The sequence below is a fragment of the Anser cygnoides genome, chromosome 2, assembly GCF_040182565.1.
Source record: "Anser cygnoides isolate HZ-2024a breed goose chromosome 2, Taihu_goose_T2T_genome, whole genome shotgun sequence".
Classification (NCBI taxonomy): domain Eukaryota; kingdom Metazoa; phylum Chordata; class Aves; order Anseriformes; family Anatidae; genus Anser; species Anser cygnoides.
In genome coordinates, this window is record NC_089874.1 from 72,991,695 (window position 1) to 73,007,340 (window position 15,646).

Below are 15,646 nucleotides of genomic sequence, written 5' to 3' on the forward strand. Positions count from 1 at the left end.
TAAATAAAATTCATCTACTACCTCCTTTCTCCAACACCACGTGATGTACAGTATAAAGGTATTTAAAACAGCTATAATTGGATATACTGTAGCTTGGAAAAGTCCTGAAGGAGCATAATAACAATAATCAACGTAGTACTGTGGGATGAGACCTTGTGTTATAGCAAGACCTGCACTTTGATTCAAATGATCTTCTCTCTTAACCAGAGCCCTGAAACCAGGGTCGTTCTCTTTGTGCGACTGTAGCTGATGAGCTGTGAAGTGGCAGTTCCTCTGTCACTGCTCTGCTTCAGATATTGAAGTCCTGGCCCTGCGTCAGATCCACACACAGCCTCGTGTTCTGGCAAGGAGCTGGAGAAAGTGCACACGCGTTCTTAACAGAGCACTCTTCACTCATAAGCAACAAAGTCATCAGTACTACATAACAGTAGTGGTGATACTACATAATTAGACAGAGTTTGTAACACCAAGCAAAAAAGCAACTGCCTAAATTTTCATGAAATGAGATATTGGTCCTTGAGACATGAATGGAAAGAGAATCAGAAATGCACTCGTGAGGATGAGTCATGGGTTTAACAGGATGCTGCCAGGTAAATATTTCTTTTCAGTCTTCCTCATCCTATTGTCAGGACAGCAGCTTGTCTTGCTACACCTGTGAAAATTGGCAGGGCTAGATCCTCGACTTGCAAATGCCAGCTGAGCACCCCAAGTCACTATTCCCTGTTTCATTAACTAGACAGGAGAGCCTCCCTGCTGCTCTTGGTCCATCAGCCATCACGAGTCACCAGTCATCTGCACAGGGTAGTTTTCAAGCTCTAAAGGACCAAGGGAGGTGAGGCTTTTGCTAGCATGAAGCTTAAATGGTCACGCCAGGATTGTAACCATAGCATTGCCTTCAATGAAAAGGCTACTTCACCCCCACCCAAGTTCGTGGTGCTCAGCCATTCTGTCTAGGCGTAACATACACCTTGTTCAGTCACGGCAGAGGGGCATCTGCCCACCAGCTGCCCAAAGACTGGAGGATGTGTAGGCAACACAGCCTAGAGAGGGTGCATTTTAAGGAGGGACTTCTATACTGGAGCATGGTTTGGGCCTTCAAGCATTCCTCCCATGATAAGAGCTTGGAACAAAGCAGGGAAGGATTGAACTAAGGCCCAAGAGAATAAAGTACATGAAAGTTAACTAGGTTTCCAGAAGTACCTATATAAAGACAAATACGAAAATTCATGCAGTCATCTAATCAGCTACTCACCAGTGATGGTGGGCATGTGAAGGAGCTGAACTGCCCAGTTTCCTGCTTATCTTCATGCTGAAGTATCTACATGAAGCAGAGCAAACCTACATTTGAAGGCATTAGCTGGGAAGAAGCATCTTTGGACATTCCAGTCAGTCAACAGCACTAGCTTTCTAAAGGCCATGTGGTGTGAGATTCCCTAAGATCAGTACAATGAGAATGCAGAAAAGAAAGTTGCCAGACACCAACTCCTTCGTGAGAAGTGCAGAAAATATCTCATTCCTCCTCTCATCATGGCATCCATACAGGCCTTGATGACAAACAAGTTTCATTATTTTGGAGTTCTGTGCTAATTCATGGGAAAGGATTTTGTCATATCCTTTGCATGAGTCACAGTGCTACTGTGTTCTGCAAAACATTGCATGTAGCTGTGGAAATGTTCAGCTATGTCCAGTTCAACAAAAGATCCATGGATCCATGGAAAAATGTTGTCAATGTACTGGGCACCACCAACCTTGTGTAGTGTAATGGTCTCTTCTCTGAGTGTCCTTGGACCATGGCATGACCAAGGGACCCTGAGGCACTATCCAGCATTCAGGCTATGATTGACAAGAAGACATGAGATTTAGAATGCTGCTGCTTGACTTGAGCTGCAAAGACCCTGCTGCAATCTATACCTCTCTCCAGATGACATGCAGAAGGTAAAAGAAGGTATAAAGCACATTAACCAGGGCTGCTGTGCAGACTTTAAATTAGGGAGTTATTTGAGTCAAACATTTATTTTCTATTATACTGGTGCCCTCTCCTCACCACATTCGGCCTTGACCAGAACGAAGTCTCATTTGTAACCTGATTTATATTGGCTTGAGGTAGAAGGTCAGGTCACATATGATTGTGTTTCAATGATTCCAGCAGGTTCTGTTCCTCTGGACATGGACCTTTATATGGGAGGGAAACACATCCAGATCATGGCACGCTGTCACTTATGTCCTCCAGGATGGGTACAACAGAGACTTTTTTGAGGGAATGAGAGAGAAAGGGTTGATGGCTGGTCATCACAGCATGAAGCTGCTCCTCCTGCTGCAGGCAATGGTAATTCTGAAAGAGAATGGGTTGGTTTTTTCTCACAGAGAGAGGATTTTAATGAGGGAGGCTGAGTTGGTGGGACAGGGACAGGACAGTCTGCTGTGTGAAGAAAAATGGAGCAGAGAAGGGAAAACTACAAGAAGGGATGGCGTTGGAAATGATGGAGAGAGAGAGAGAAAGAATGAGGGGCTAAGGTAGGTTTTGGTGTTACAAGCCATGGTGCAGAAGGATACAGCATGTTGTGGAGACAGAGGACTCTGATACTGATAGTGTAATGTGCTGCAAACCCCTTGGAATCATCTTCACCAAGACCACGGGCCTGCTGACTTCTCCTGCTACCTGAGTTGTCAACCTCCCTGCTGCCTTGGCACAAGTTGTGTGAAGGGTCTGAATGGCCTCAGGAGACCTATTTTGCATACTAGTGTCAAAGCTACCATCAAGGCAGGCAGCACCAAGATACATCAAGGACATCATGATCATGGCCAGTATGGCTAAGGTGTGTACATAAATTGACTGCACCCAGCAATGATGTCCCACTAGGCAGTGGAGCAATGATCATGACTGGAGAGGATAGTGTGCCTCATTGGTGGCCCCAGCCCAATGGGGAATGAAAATTCAGCGTATAAATCTCCTCAGAAAAGGATGGGTCAAGAGTATCAGGGACCTAATGCTCCTCCACCTTTAAAACTGGCTACACTGCCCTGCATGTTGATGTAGGTGTTACTCTAGATAACTTCAGGAGCCACTATGTGTAGCTTGACCAGCCAGTGCATAGTTTTGAAGATCTCTGCAAAGCTCATCTACCCTTGGACCCAGAGGATGGCATGAATGCACATACTAGCCAAACTGAAGACCACAAGTACATCTGAAGTCAACATTATACATCCCAACATTAGTGGGCCACTGCTGGGACACATGCTCCTACAGAAGGAAGGTGCTCATTACTGAATATTGGGATGGTGTAGGAGATGATAACAAAGGTTCGGATGCTCCCACATCCTAACTCCAGCAGCAGTGATCTACATACAGATCCCTAAGGAATACATAGGAACAGGACAACATGTATGGTACTTTCTATTGACACTTCCCCAGAATTCAAGTTTGGGTTTTTTTGCTCATGACCTTTCTGAGCTGGAGGTGGTTTCTATGTATATTTAGTAAACTCCAACTGTTACTAAATATTTACCTCAATCATTCATGAACTCATGTAAACCATAAGGAGCTTCACCTCTCCCAGGACTAGTTGCTGCTGTGTGAACACCTGCCACTGCTGCTTGGTTTGACTCCCATTCCCACCGGCTTCATTTGGTGCTTCCCTCACATCTCACAGGTGGGGTTTGCATGATGCACAAAGCTGTCAAGGCATGGTGGATATCAGACACCTAACGCCATATAGAGACCACCCAGCTTCTGTACACTGATGCAATGGTAGCAGTGGACATGCTGAGTACCAGGCCTCCTCAGCAGGCATACCCTGGGCTGTGCAGTGTGGACATGCATCTCATGCTCCTGTAGAGAGGACACAGGCAATGATCTCAGCGGGCAGCCTTGAGCAGGGCATTGCCGAGATGGTTAAGTTGGCTGCTGTAGTCATTTAGTTCACAGTTCTCTGCCTGCTGACATCCACACATTATTGCATTATCGCTCATCACCTATTTAGACAGTAGGTTCCTGGGGCTGGGCCCCCTTTCATGTTCAATATCCAACACTCCCTTGTTGTGGTCCATGACTTTTTGCTGGGGGACAGGTGGGGTTGCAAGGCTCTGTCCATGAATGGTGAGTCAGCATAGATTAAGGAGCAAGGGGAAGGGAGAAGCTTTTGAAAATATTGTTAAGTCACAGCTTTCCCCTTTTCCTCAGGCTCTGTTTTCCCTCTAGCTCCCTAATAAGAACATTAATCTAAAAATAATATAATAAAGAAGCCTTCCACATTGACATGCAAAACCATCTTTGCTCAAAAGCTGCAAGATGTTATCAGCTTGTGGAGCCTGTCAGCAGGTCAGCACTGTGACTGAGGTTTATTAACGGGGATGACAAGGTTGTGCCGGTCTGCCTGTGCCAGCAGCAAATCACAAGGTTTCTAATTCAAAACCTCTTATTAACAACAGTCCCTGTTCCTTGTTTTTATTTGTAGGACTGATTGAGGGCACTGTAAATCTGTAAGTGAGCAGTCCAAGGACTTGAGTTAGAGTCCGGAGGTCAGCCTTGGAGGAGAACAGCTTTATAAGTATGTGCGCTTCCTGTGATTCCCCTGGTTTACTGTGATAGAAGCTCTGATAAAAAGAGCATGCGAGCTAATACACAAGAGAACTAGGTTGCTTGCAAGTTACTGGTATTCTTCTGCTCTCTTGCCTCTAGAGAGTGGCAGTCTTGGAAATACACAGCTGCCATGTAGAAGATAAGAATAAAAAGCAGTTTGCCTGCAAAGACAAAAAAGAAAAAAGAAAGAAAGAAAAAAAAAATTAAAAAAAATAAAATTGCTTTATTTATTGAATTCTTGTGTTTCATACCAGATGACTCATTGTCACACTTTTTTTCCCTCTTCTCACTGAACTAGAATCGTGTAGCACATTATCCATTGTGGCTTGTTGATAAGATGAAAGAACAAATTTAAAACTTGAAGATTTTTTTATCCTATCAGAGATCAGGAACAGTTTTACATTTTTGCCTCTGGTCAGACGACTGGCATTTGGAACTGAAGAGCGCCATTTAGTATTAGTGGTGTCAGACTCAAAATTTAAAAATTAGAGTATTTTGTTTTGGTTCTGGGATCCTCAAGATGGAGAAATGAAGGGCATTTGCAGTCACCAGCTCTGTTTGTTGGATTTTAGCCAAGAACATTTCCATAAATATCTTCCTTGGGTATGATATTTAAAAATCACACAAATTACAGTTTTGTTCATTGTTTCCAAGAGTCTGATCTAACTCTCTAGGAGGCTGGCCAGAGAATTCTTTGATTTCAGTGGGAGTTGGAACAGGTCTCAGCATACAACGGACAAGCTATTTGTTTAGCGCAAAGTCAACAGAGCACAACTGGCTTCAATAAAGATGTGCCAATTTACAGCATGTGTGGACCTGGCAACATACTGTTCCTCAACAGCTGGAAAATACGCTAACTCTACAATCACAGGTTGGTACTAGGATTTTGATGTCAAAACATTCAGATTTGAGCTGGTGGGGCAGCAGGTGGGTGAATAACAAAAACAAAGTGAACTGCTTCTTCTCAACAAACACTTTTACCTCAGTCATTCTTTTATGTGAGTGTCAAAATCCCAAATAATTGCATATGAAACATTCTGGTGTGCACTAATCTGAAAGCAACACAAGGTAGCACAGACCATTCAGCAGAGCATATCCCCCGGCTTTTAGACAAGATGCAGTAATATAAGCATGTTTGGCAGATATGAAAGTTAGACGGACAAGTTAGACCAAACCCTTTATTACTTGTCCTGGAGAATTTCTAGATCTTGTTAAATTGTTTTATTCATTTTTTACTAAATGAGAAAAAAAAATCTTCATATAGAAGGATTAATTTGTATAGAAATAAGATGGAAGATTAAGATGAAAGCACTAGTTTATTACAAGTAGCTGTTCAGCTTATGAAAAAAGCTAATCGGTTAAATTAATTACTTTAATGATATAGGCCCACCATCTTAATTTTGATCACATTAAATAATGATGCAATGCTTATGAAGTAAAGTTCAGCTAGGAGGAGTCAACACAGGCAGCCATTTGGCTCAAAGGGGTGGCTGCAGCTAACAGACAGTAGGATTTTATGTAGATAGAATTAGGATAAAGGAAATTAATTTTTAACCAACCATGAGGACCACGGAAAGAAATTGCCACACTCCTTGAGGGAACAGAACTGCAGTTACCCCCATGGGAAGAGAACTAGACTTCATCTCTCAATGAAGCTGAATTTCACCAAGATTCGGTAATTAAAATGCATTCTTTAACAGTGGGGATATACGCAGCCAAATGAATGTTTCTTCTTGTTTAATTGATGTTAAGGCACATTTGCATTCAGTGCTTGCCAGGGCTAAATTATAGCTACATCACGCTGTTGTCTACTCAGAGGCCAAAGACCGTGGAGTTGAATCTGAGGACTCCATAGAAGCCGCAGGTCAAATCCCACCGCCTGCACTCGTGCTGAGTGATAGTGCCTGCTCCTCAAACAATGCTATTAATCAAGATGGGCCCTACTTGACACTGGCTGTTCTTGTGAGCTGAAGGGAAATTTAGAGTTAGGAATGGCAACTCCTTCAAGGGTATGCATTCCACAGGCAGCTTATTTGTATTAAGTTGCATCAATGTATGCTGAAGAAATCATTTGCCTTGGGCTCTGAGACGGTTTGATCTCAGTTGTTAGAGCCTGGGCAAGCTCTCAGATGGAATGGACCACTGTCACACAGTAACTGTGTTACACAGGGGCATTATGAAGAGCTAGAAGACATTGGGGGATGGAGACATCCAAAATTGCTTGGGATATATCCAAAATCTACACCATTCGCCAGGTGATCCAAAGGCTGTCTCTGAGATGCTCCTTTCCTCCAGGTTTTAGAAACTAAAAATGGAGCACTGGCTTCTGTGTTGACAGCACCACTAAGCCTCTAAGCTGTCGCCAATGGTCTTCTTTTGGTATACGAAGAAGCCAGTCCCAAAAGGGACACTGGCTGTAATGCCAAACGGGGCCAGCCAGCATCTCCAGCTGCCATCTGACACCCAGAGCTCCCAGTGCAAAGCAGAGCCCTGCACCAGGTCCCTGGTTCAAGCCCTGGACACACCACAGGATAGTGCTGGTCATCCCACCAGGTGTGTCTGCTCACAGAGAGGATGCCACAAGCCTTAAGAAGAGGAGAAAGGAAAGACACGACAGCAAAGGCTGGGGAAAGGAGCGAATCTGTGAAAAGAAAGAAAAGAGGGAGGAAAGGAATAAGGAAGGATGTGAGCCAGTTATTAAGGCATCTCAGTGCATCGGTAGGAAGGAGAATATCTGTGTCAGAGAAGAATTATGTTTGCTCACTCCTTTCTAAGTTAAAACCTGTAAACCAAAGTGAAAAAAATAATTGGGAGAAACAAGATGCAGGTGCAAAAGAGGAGACAAAATGTACATAGTAATGAGGAAGAGGGACCTCCATCAGCCCACAGGGTAAAGGGGGAAGCAGATGCTGCTTTCTGGCAGTTTGAGTGAGAGGTAATGTCAGGAGGGGACAAGACTTGCCACTTTTTGTGGTTTTCAATACCCACACAGCCTTTTTTATCCCATTACAAGGTCATTTTGACTGGAGAAAAGAGTGAAAATGGATGTCTTGCTGCTTGTGTGAGAAGGACAGCAAGGCAGCAGCCAGCAGAGGGACTCTGATGGGTCCCAAGTGGAGACAGAAACACACCAGTGCTCAGAGAAATAACAAATGCTCTCCCACAGTTTGTGTACAAACAGCAATTGCTCCTCACCTTCTGAAGACTGCTTGAAAATTGGAAACACTGAACAATTATTTTCTGTAAGATAAACGAGAAGGCTAGTTCCCAAATGGGTATCTTCATGGAAAAGAACTCCTGACAACTGCTTATTAGAATGTTTTTATCAAAGCTTTAATTTATTATAAAATTATCAAAAGGAATTGTAATTTCTATTATTCCTTCAGAAATGCCTGGAGCTGTATAAGGGGACTTGCAGCTCCCCTAGGTCTTCCTGCCCTGTGTTCACAGTTTGAGCACAAGTTGAATTCTATTATTGAATAAATGATGTTATGATGAGAAGGCTCATCATCATAGTCCCCGAGGAAAAAGAATATTAGGTCTTACACAAACTGTGGTTGTCAAGGACCACCATGACACTTTCTGGACAGATAACTGGAGTAGCCACCAATTGGTCTTGTGACTGAGAGGTGAAGCAGCTAACTTGTAGCTGCAAGTTCAGACTCCTGTGACCTCCTTTGGTCCAGCTGCATGAACTTCCACACAGACTCAAGGCAGCAGCACATACAGAGATGGCAATTACTTTTGTATGGAAGTTTCCAAAACTCCGTGGCAATAAAGCTGGTATTGAAAAGCTTGCTTTTGGTCTGCCTTTGTTCTCTCTCTCTCTCTCTGGGTTACTCATCCCATTACTGTGTTCAAGGGCAAACTCACTAACCTCCATATGCCCATAATCCATAAGAGAGACAGCTGAGACTCCAGCTTCAGGGAAGAGCAGCACTGACTAGTTGGACACAAATTGGATGAATCCTCAGGTCGTGTAGGGTTGACATTATCCGCAGACATCAAGGTTATCTGCAGGATGGAAGAATTTTATTGTCTAAAAGTGGAGGCATAAGTCAAAATGCCGCATCTTTGGTTTTAGTCTGGACCTTAACTTATGCCTGTGTCTAACCCTGCCCTCAGCAGAGCTTTTTGTGCCTGGGTACAGGCTCATGCAGCTGCCAGTTCTCAGAGTAATGAAAGTAGAACTAAGTCTGACTTATGACAGTGTTTTAAAAACAAACAAACAAACAAAACAAACAAAAAAAACCAGCAGACACAAAATGTGCCAATGTAAAGTGGACTTTCAGAGACATCACAGATTAGACAATATCTTCTGGGGCTCACCGAAGTCAGAGCTTGACATGAGTCAGAAAATTCAGAATCAATGGATTGGTTACATTAATGGGATGAAGGCGCAATGCCTCTTGGAAGAACATTATTTATTTCAAGGCCAAGGCAAGTTATGGTGTGGCCTACTCTAAGAAGTAGACGTCACCATCCTGGCTGCATCTCCCAACAGTCATCAAGACATGATTACATCAGGTTGGCAGCACCACCTGCAGCAGCAGCTAGAATATATTTCCATGATTCCAGCAACCGTTCTCCCTCTCTTACATAATTTTTATTCACTCCCTTATTTATCTTCTGTCTATCTTATCAATCTTATTGGTCTTCTTACCTATCTTATCTTTTTATCTATCTTATTGGTCTTTGTGCTTGCTAGCTAATAACCATATTAGCTAAGACAAAGACATCTTTTACCATGTGTGATCCAAAAAACATCCTAAGAGTAATGCCCTGAGCAGTGAAACTTAGTTAGCAGCTTGCCAGATCCTATAGCAGCTGTTATAAATCTGTTTTTCTCCAGACAGATTGTTAGAAAAAAATCAGTGCTGAAGACACTGTCTTCCACGATGGACTTTATTCTGTTTTTATTTTGTTTTGTTTTGTTTTGTTTTGTTTTCTCACTTTGAATGGGGTTTGCATGTTATCTCTTTAAAAGAGTAATCAGAATGATGACCCACTCCTATAGGTCAGGAAAGATTCCCAATTCTTCCTCTGCCCCAAAACAGGACAGAACACAACCACTCTTAAAATCATCAAGAATATAACAAAAATGAAATTTCTGCCTCTCATAGCTGAATGGAACATGGGAAAATATGTTGATACAATAAAATTTACTGCTTTATATTTCAAATGCTTCAACCACTTGCCCCTCCCTTCTTGAATCTTTAATAAACAGCTGAAAAGATCTTTAATGGTGGCTGTTACTAAAAAAGCAAGCCACCAATCACTTACCATAAAACCCCGAATCAAAGTTGACTGTTTAATCTTGTAGCAGTAAACCCAAGCCTTTACATAAGATGTAAATCTTATTCCTTCTTTAGCCCAAGACACTCCTTTATCATCAACACATATGCATCAAAAGGCAAAATTTAGCCTGGAGTATCTCTTCTTTTACGATCTTCCCAGCAAATATTACTTTTCTATCCCCTGAGGCCATCTGGATATCCCAAAGAAATTAGAGACAAAGTTAGAGCAATTCTCAGCTCGAGTGATTAAATCAGCTTGCTGAAAACCCAGGATCAAGGGAGAGCATTTCATTCCTAACTCTCTGAGCTCCTGGTGGGCTCAACTCTGGGGCAGGAATGAGCCACTACCCAAGCCCTTAATCACAACTCCTTAGAAGTGGTGTATGTGTTGTCTACTGCATCACTGTCTACTTGCACCTCAGAGTAGTTTTCTCCTAAGTTTATCACACAAATTTAGATGGCACTAATTTTGATCTCACTTACAAAAAAAAAAAAAGAATACACCCCCTGAGTGCCATGATTTTACATGATTTTCTTCCCTTTAAGAAAAAAAAATTAACAACTCAGCTGATGCAAATTTCACTTAGTGTCTGAAATATCCAGAATGTATTTCAAAATAAATCCTTTACTTCTGCCTAATTTTCCTCAGACCTGAAGAGCAATGAACAGTTTTATATCCCCCACCAGTTCTTTAGCTCCTCAATGCAATTCTTCTCTCCGTCTTTCCAAGTTCAGTCGCTTTCTCAGGAAGCAATTTCAGGCTAGTAATACTAATAGCTTTGTGCCTAGCAGTTCCACACAGTCCTCTACAGTTAAGAATCTGGAACAGGATACGCAAGAGAGATTTTGGTTTATTTTTTGTTTTGTTTCTGTGTGTGTGCGTGTGCATGGTTTGTTTGTTTGTTTTTTGCCTCTTGCGGCAAGTGCCACTATAGCCTCAGCATTTTCTTATGTTTGTGAAAATGTTCCTGGGGCTTGTTACATTGCTGTCTTCTGAGTCTGTGTATCTACAGTATCTTTACCCTTGCTCACATTGCAGAGCACATCACATCAATTGTTTAACCTTTCCTGTAATGAAGTGAATGTTCTGCTGCTCACACAGCTGACCTTTCTGTGTAACGCTTTGAGATCTATGGAGGGAAAACAGACCCTGTTGGAAGAGCTTTCGGGGGAGCTTTTGCTCAAATGGTAGGCATCGACATGCAGTTCCTGGCATCCAGGAGAGAGAGATATCCCACTTGGCTCCCTGTGAAATGTAGCAGATGCCCTGTTCTGGTCCAGTCAGCCCGCATGTGAAAGGACTTGAAGAAACTTATAGGTAGTGGCTACTGATGTAGGGAGCATAATAAGCTGAAGACAGTTCCTTAAGAACATATAGGAGTTAAAAATCAATGAATAAATCATACACGCGGTCTCAGTTTTCATCCCCATTAATTTAAATATACTGATTGATGCAACGTTGATGTCTCTTGGCCTCAAAATCACACTGTGTTTAGGTGAGCAGAGAAGAAGATCCATCTTTGAGACGGATGGCTGAAATAACCTGGACCACCACCCAAAACAGAGATTGCATACTATGGCCATTGAAAAGCTACATGGTGTGGCTGGAGATACTTTATAAGGTGTGTTTTGGTGAAGTATATGCCTGAGAACAGAAATGGTAAGAAAACAGGAAGAGGAAAGGAAGAAAATAGCCTACGTGTAGCAAAAGAATCACATGATAGAAAGGGACGCAAATGAACAAAAAGAACTGCTTTTTCTGGCTGGGGAAAAAAAAAAAAAAAAGCACCACCACCACAACAACAAAAAACACCACAGTCCAGAAAAGCAGAAACTTTATTTCCTGTTTGTGAAATCTTACAGTTCAAGGAATAACAAGATGTTTTTTTCCACAGTGGATATATTTTGGATCACATGAGAGAAACAACCACTGCCCTCAACAATTTCTTTAACAGACTGAAATCTAAAATGAAGCAGGTAACAGAATGAAGGGTAATATTCAAGGAGATCTGGATTTTAAAGCCCAGAAATTCCAATACAAGGAACGCAAGATTAAATGAAGGCCATATACAATGCTGGAGGGTCCTAGTGAGCAGAGCATGGGCTAGAATTTGAGAAATCTTCAAATCACTTCAAATTTAACTTCCATTTCACTGTGCTGACCCAAACACAAATGAACTATATTAGCACAGCACTGTTAATCCAGCACTTCAGCAGATGAAAAACAGAACAAGAAATTAAAAGGCTTGGGAGTCTGGACCAAACTTTTACCCTACTTTCCTCTTGGGGTCACAAAATGACTAGTGTTCAAAGCTGTCATCAAAATGGGGACACCACATAACAGACAAATCTGAAGCAACTTCCTTTTTCCAACATCCTCCAATAAATAAATAAATAAGCAAGACCACCAACCCAAAAAGAGTTTGAGATAATAAGTTTGATCCCAGGGCTTGCATTCGTGATATTACAAAAACACTACCAAGCCTGCTGGGGCCAGAAGACTACCACCCATTCCTGTTCTTTCATGTAAGGGTCAAACCTGGGAACATTGTAATTTTAGGAAGCAATAGGGAAATACCTGTGAACTGTCCCATAGCTATTAGGAAGGGTTCCTCTGAAAAGGTGATGTGACTGATAGCCCAGGTGAAGTGCCTCTACACCAATGCATTGAGCATGGGAAACAAGAAGGAGGAGTTGAAAACCACAGTGCAGTTAGAAAACTGTGACCTAATTGCTATCATGGGAACAAGGGGGGATGGATCACACAGCTGGAATGACAGCACAGAGGGCTACAAGATTTTCAGAAGAGACAGACAGGGAAGGAGGGGCAGGGGTGTTGCCCTCTGTGTTAGGGAAGGGATTGATTGCAAAGAGCTACCTCTGAGAAAAAGCCATAGACAGGCTGAGAGCTGGACCAACAGTAAGGCTGGACCAACAAAGGACACCTTGTGGTCAGGGTCTGCTACAGGCTGACTGGTCAATGGGAGCCTGTGAGTGAGGGCTTCTGGCTTCAAGTACAAAAGGCATCACACTCGCATGCTGCCGTCCTTTGATGGGACTTCGACCACACGGCTGGCTGCTGGAAGAGCTGCTCAGCAGGCTGTGAGCAATCCAGGAGACTCCTGGAGTGCACTGGGGACAAATTCCTGGTCCAGGTATCAAACAAACTAACCAAGGGAGATTTGCTGGACCTGGTGCTCTCTAATGCAGATGAACTCATTAAAGAGGCTAAGATCGGAAGCAGTCTGGGCTGCAGTAACTTCATCCTGTTGAGTTTGTGATCTGGAGGATTATGGGCCTGGCTAAGATCAATGTCAGGATCCTGAACCTCTGAAGAGGAAACTTCAGCTGTTTAAAGACCTAGTGGATGGGATCCTCTGGAACGCTGTGCTCGGGGACAAAGGAGCTGAACAGAGCTGGCAACTCTAAGGATGCTTTACTTGGAGCACACAACTCTCCATCTCCCTGTGTAAGAAAAGGAGCAGGGAGAGCCGGAAACCAGGATGGCTGAGCAAGGACCTGCTGGTCAAAATGAGGCACAAGAAGGAAATGGACAGGCAGTGGAAGCAGGGATACATGGTCTGGGAAGAGTACAGGGATGCTGTCTGGGTGTGCAGGGATGGGATCAGGAAAGCTAAGGCACAAATAAGCTTGGCAAGGGATGCGAAGAATAACAAGGAGGGATTCTATAGGTAGGTACATTGCTCAGAAAAGAAAGGCCAAGGAGAGTGTACCCCCTCTGATAAAAGAGAAGGGAGAGCTGGTAACAACAGACATGGAGAAGGCTGAGGTACTCAACTTCTTTGCCTCAGCCTTCACTGCCAGTCAGGCTTCCCACGTCCCTCGTTTCCCTGAACCTGTAGGTGAGGGCTGGGGGAGCAGAGTCCCTTCCGCTGTAAGCAAAGAGCAGGTTGAGGCCACCTGATGAAACTGAACAGGTAGTCTGTAGTCTTTGGAAGCTGGCAGTTAGACGATAGCTAAACATCAAGAAGAAGGCCACCCAAGTTTTCTTTTAACCTGAGACTTGGATAGCACCTGCAAACCTGAAAACCTCCTGTCACTTACAGCTCTAGAGTCTGAATATATTGGTGATGCTAGACTTGAGTCACACCAGAGCAGTTTGAAGTGTGGGCACCTGGGCAGGCACTGAGATGAAGCAAGCCATATGTGCTGGTGCTAATAGTGCCAGCCCATCTCCAGCCCAGCACTATGCTGCATCAAAGGTTTTTAGGAACAGGCGTAGCAATCAGTAAACTTTATAATTAAACCGTGTAGATAGTATAATAGATAAACTATATAATTTATTATATACTTTATATAATTAAATCTGATCTGTGAACTATGAACTCTGGCATGCCTATGAATTTAACTGAAAGAATGGGAAAGATTAACTTCCCTTCTTGGACATATACCAAAATCTTCTATCCCCCAGAAGCACCAAGACACCTCTCATGCTCCTTTAAGGTGTGAGCAGAGGGAGAGTTCCTTACCTGTCCACAGAGAAGAGACTGTTCCTCTGTGGTCCCTTTGTGAAGCCTGGCTGCAGCACAGGGCCTCAAGACAGTCTGATGAGGACAGCCTCTGTAGCACTTCTGGCTTGCATTGTCCCACCATCAGCAACACTGAAAACATCCACATCGCCCCTACAATTCCATTCGCTCTAGTCCTGGCAGGGGGGACACCCCCAGGCCAGGCACACACCCCTGTGGCTCCCAGCTATCAGTGGCTACCTGTGCTGCCACATCTGGCAACAGCAGCCTTAAAAACACATCTAGCGACCTGTTTAATTAACAGTAAGCTACAGAAAGACATAAGAGAAAGGAACAAATGCAGATCTTCTAAGAAGCTTGCAGGTGCTTACCCTTCTTTCCCACTTGGCTAAGGTTTTCTTTCCATTCATAAACTTCCCTTATAGACAGAAGAGGGATTCCCAGCCTGTGTTGCTTGTAAAGACACAGCACCTTATCCAAGGTAGACTTCATGCTTAATTAAGAGAATAGGTTGTTGCTGTCTTGTAACAGATTAAAAGAAGAGGGATATATTAAAATGATTACTCCGCAGACTTTGTAAAATTAAACAATGCCCTTGTTAAAATATTTATAGGAGAATCATTTTTCAGGGAAGAATGCTAAATAATCATGTTAAAATTAACCACATCTAAATATTTTTGAGATAGGATACTCTAAAATAAAATTTAAAAAATGGAAAATCCTGTACCAGCAGTAAACCCTTCTCTCAATTTTCAGGCTTGTATCTCTAAGATTTCTTGTCAGATTAACCTCAGATTTTACACACACAAAAATCCTCCTCTGACTAGATAAAATAATTGAAAAATTGAAAGGAGAAAGCAGCTTCTTTGCAGAAAGTCAGAAAAAAAACTGAGGCTTAGCATGTAAAGCTAGAGAGAATCTTAACAGTGGAATCACCGGAGGCTCCATAATATACAAAATATTTTTGATTTTAAGCTCTATACCTCACAGTTTCACTGTACTGTATTTACAAACTGTCAGACTGCTAGATGTCCTATTGTTTTTCCTGAGACGACTTTTTTTTTTTTTTTTTCTGTTTTGAGACCTTCTTTTGATGAATGGCAGAACCCAAAACCATCACGGCTGTAACAGGTGAACCGTTGTCTCACTTCTGAGACGTATGGCATGGCTCTGTCCTCTAATGTACTCAGAGCTGGCAGATGAAGGACACTCCCAGGTGTCCTCAATGAACCACCAGCTCTCGGTAGCTTCCTCCTCGGGGACAAATATTTTAGCTGTGG